Raw genomic sequence first — 4,987 nt, forward strand, 5'->3', positions numbered from 1 at the left:
TCACTGTATGTTTCAACGAACATGTGATTAATAAGTTTGAATCTAAAATTGTGAAAAAGCTGTTGGTGCTCTGCAGTTGTCAACTAGCCATAAAATCAATTTTAAAGCCTTGGTGAGATTATGCATTTGCACTGTTAAGAACCTTGAGTTGAGATTTTCTCGTTATCCTTCTTCCACTCCCCCCCACCACCACTTTTTTATTCTAGCATCTCCCCCCTTCTTTTCCAGTTCTGATGAAGGGTCTCAGCCCGAAACTTCGACCGTTTATTCACTTTCATTGAGGCTGCCCGACCCGCTGACTTCCACCAGCATTTTGTGTGTGTTGTTTTGGATTTCCAGCATCTGCAGACTTTCTGATGTTTGAGATTTAAACACTTGCTTTCCAATATAAAACTGACTGGGTGCATCACAGTCTAGCAGGGAGGCTTGAATACACAGGATCAAAAGAGGCTGCAGAGAACTGTAGACCCAGCCAGCCCCATGACAGGCAATCCCTCCCCACCCATCAATTACATCTTCCAAAGATGACATGCATTGTAAAGATACTCACAACCTGGGACATGCCCTCTTCTCATAACTACTATGGGAGAGGAGGTACAGGACCCTGAAGACCAGGTACTCAAAATTTTCAGAACACCTTCTTCACTTCCACCAGCAGATTCTTCAATGGTCCATGAACACTAACTCACTCTTTTACAGTATTTATGTTTATTTATTTGCATGTTTGTCTGTCTGTTTATTTCCTTAGTTATTAAAACTTATGGTCATTTTTATGTCTTGTCTTGGACTGCTGCCACAGAACAACAAATTACATGACATACACTCAGTCCATGTCGTATGACGTAGGCAATTATGGTCTTTCCATGACTGTGATTGTTCTTGGCAAATTCTTCTCCAGAAGACTTCTCCTGGACAGTACCTTTACAAGACGGAAGACCCTAGCCATTATTGATATTCTTCAGAGACTGCCTGGCGTCAGTGATCAGATCACATAACCAGGGCTTGTGACATTTACCAGCTGCTCATAAGACCATCCACCACTTGCTCCCATGGCTTCACATGACCCTGATCAGTGAGGGGGTCGGGTGACTAAGCAGGTGCTACACCTTGCCCAAGGGTGATCAGTGGGCTAGCGGAGAGAAGGAGCGCTTTACATCTCCTTTAGCAGAGACGTATCTCCTGTACTTAATAAAGTGGTTGCAGTTTTCTGCTTTCCAGTCACTGCTGCCACATGACTGGCTGATTAGATATTTGCATTAATAATCAGATATACACGTGTACCTAATAAGGTGGCCACTATGCATTTGTCAGTGATAATAAACCTGATTCTGTTTCTGAAACGCAATCTTGTTCCATCAGCTAATCAATGGTTGAGTTATGACTACAGTAAATAACATGCACTCTTCTACAATTTTCACACCTCCATGTTTTACAGTGAAAGGTAATTGGGAACGAGGGTGAGGGATGCAGGGAGGAGGAAACTGTGTACATACATCTACTGATGCTTCTGGACACATCTTCAGTGATGTTTCTGGAATCATCGGGTGTTTCGGGTCTTTCAACATCATACAACCTCCTCCAGGTGACCCAGCCGGGGCTGATCAGACCCCAGCTTGTGTCCAGATGGCTAGCTACTTATGGCTCCATGGCTCCCCTCTTTTGAGCCACAGCCATCTTGAGGCCCTCTCTGCTGCATCGGTGGTGCTGCAGATGGCTCTCCTCTTCCTCTCTCCCTCGATGCCCAAAATACTGAAGGCGCTAACTAAGGAATGGGCTGCAAATCCCCTACAACCAACCTCCACTGGGAGACACCTCGCTCTCCATCCAGCCTGCTGACAGTTGCTGACCAGTCCTGCGTACTTGGAGAGCTTCCTTTCAAAGGCCTCTTCCAAGCTATCTTCCCATGGGACTGTCAGCTCCAGTAGCACCACTTGCTTAGTAGCCTCAGACACTAGGACAATGTCTGGTCGCAGTGTGGTGGCTGCGATATGGTTGGGGCACTCCAGCTGCCGTTCGAGGTCCACCAACAGCTGCCAGTCCCTTGCAGAGGTCAGAATTTTGTCAAATATTTTTGATTATGTGGAATTTAGAAGTGAATAAATAGTAAAAATAAAACAGATGATAGTGTAAATCAAAAGTAAAACTTTGACAAACTTCTATAGATTCGCAGCGAAGAGAATACAAAGTGATTCCATCATGTCCTGGTATGGAAATGCCAATGGCCAGGAATGGAAAAGTCTATAGAAGTGGTGGATACAACCCAGTCCATCACAGACAAAGCCCTCCCCATCATTGAGCACTTTTACATGGAGAACTGTCACAAGAAAGCAGCGTACATCATCAAAGACCTCCCACCATCCAGGACATGCGTTCTTCTCGCTACTACCATCAGGTAGGTGAAACAGGGAGCCTTAGGTCCCACATCACTAGGTTTAGGAATAGTTATTACTCTACCACCATCAGTCTCCTGAACCGGTGTAGATAACTATCTCCCTCATGTATATCCTATGCGTGATCATGGTCTTGACCATGATCATTCTTGGCAAATTTTTCTACAGTGTGGCTTGCTGTTTCCTTCTTCTGGGCAGTGTTTTTAAAAGACCAGTGACACCATCCATTATCAATACTCTTTAGTGATTGTCTGCCTGGTGTCAGTGGTCGCATTACCAGGACATGTGCTGTGCACCAGCTGCTCATACGACCATCCACCACCTGCGCCCATGGTTTCACATGACCCTGACTGGGGGCTAAGCAGGTGCTACACCTTGCCCTAGGGTGACCTACAGGCTAACAGAGGGAAGGAGCACTGGACATCTCCTTTGGTAAAGACTTACCTCCACCCTCCCACCTTAATATATATTATAAAAGAAGACAAATAGTGAAAATATATATATATATATTTCAAATTTGAGAAAATCTGCAAATGCGGGAAATTCAAGCAACACACACAAAATGTTGGTGGAACTCAGCAGGCCAGGCAGCACCTATGCACAATTTGTCTTCTTTGGCACATTGGTTGTTTGTCAGTCTTCATACATAATGTAGTTTTTCATAAATCCCATTGTATTTCTTTATTTTCCTGTAAATTCCTGCAGGAGATTGAATCTCAAGGTCATATAGGGTGACATACATGTACGTACTTTGATCAAAAATTTACTTTGACTTTGACATTGATGACACAGGAAATAAGATGGGTCCAGAGGAGGTGTAAATGCAAAGAGCAAAACATTGAACTGTTAATCTATTTATAAATCAGAATGATTTGGGATTAAATGTCTCTCTCTTTGTACTTAGTAAGCTGACTAGAGTCCAGATGAAGGAAGCAGGTTGTATGAGCAAATTGCTGTAATGTCTCCATGATCTGTCCATGAGAATGAGAACCAAGGACAGAATCAGGCTGAGCTTTGAGGAGACTCACCTGACAATGCTTGCGATTGTAGATCCAAATAAAGATCAGATAAATGGGATCACTGTGAATGCAGAAGCCACATAGTTTATTGACAGCAGGAATCTCTGGTGCAGCAGTTATCCTTCGAGAAATAAAAACTCCTTTCCTGTAAACCAGAAGCACAACGCAAGGATGCCTGTCTCATGCTGTGCCAAACATGGCGTGATGAATCATGCCCTTATCTGAAAGTTACAATTCTGCCGCTGCTATTATCTACAACTAAATGGCAATCTGGGAATTGCCAGCACTGCTCACAGCCAGATCTGTTTGTTGTCATCAGGTCCCTTTGGGTCGGCGCTCGAGTTACCCAACAGGCTTTGTAAACAATAGCACTCAGATTACCTTATGCTGTTCCAGTTTAAGAAATCTCACATGGCACAATTGACTTGGGCAGCACTAAATTAAACTCTATCTCAAATACTTTAACATCCATGCAAAGTAACTTCCAAGATTCAAGATCATTTAATGTCATTTCGAGTGCACAAGTGTAAAGGAGGATGAAATAATTGTCAGTCCAGATCTGATGCAGCACAAAAAAAAAACACCATAATAAATCAAATATCGCTGTGATGGTTGTACGTTCTAGTATCAATTGTTTGGCGACAATAAAGTATAAAGTAAGGTTGTGTCCTGAGAGAGATTCGGGTGAGAGGTTGTTGTTATGGCACCACTCAGCCAGGTTTTAAATCTCCCTCCTATACGCTGATTCGTCACCACCTCTGATCTTGCCAATGACAGTGGCGTCATCAGCAAACTTAAATATGGCATTAGAGCTGTGCTTAGTATCGCAATCATAAGTGTAAAGTGAGTAGAGCAGGGGGCTAAACACACAGCCTTGTGGTGCACCGGTGCTGATGGAGATCGTGGAGGAAGTGGTGTTGTCAATCCTAACTCACTGGGATCTGCAAGTGAAGAAACCGAGGATCCAGTTGCACAAGGAAGTATTGAGGTCAAGGACTTGAAGATTAATGATTAGTTTTGAGGAGATGACAGTATTAAACACTGAGCTATAGCTGATAAAGTGCATCCTGATTACTGCTTCTTTGCTGTCCAGATGTTCCAGGGTTGAGGGAAGAGCCAATGAACTGGCATCTGCTGCGGACCCTGTTGAGATGGTAGGCAAATTGGAGTGGATCCAACTTGCTTTTCAGGTAGGAGTTGATATATTTTATCACCAACCTCTCAAAGCATTTCATCACAGTGGATATAAGAGCTACTGGATCATTGAGACAGGCCATCACGTTCTTATTGGTCACTGGTATAAATGAAACCTACTTAAAGCAGGTGGGTACCTCAGACTACCAACGTGAGAGGTTAAAGGTATCAGTGGACACTCCGGCCAGCTGATCAGCACAGGTCTTTAGTACTCGGCCAGTTACCCCATCTGGGCCAGGTGCTTTCTGTGGGTTCACCCTCCTGAAGGGTGATCTCAAGTCAGCCTCAGAGTCTGAAATCACAGGGTCATTACGGCAGTGGGAGTTCACGAAGGTTCTTCTATGTTTTGACAGTCAAAGTGAGCTTTGAGCTCATCTGGGAGTG

The sequence above is a fragment of the Mobula birostris genome, chromosome 3, assembly GCF_030028105.1.
Source record: "Mobula birostris isolate sMobBir1 chromosome 3, sMobBir1.hap1, whole genome shotgun sequence".
NCBI lineage: Eukaryota > Metazoa > Chordata > Chondrichthyes > Myliobatiformes > Myliobatidae > Mobula > Mobula birostris.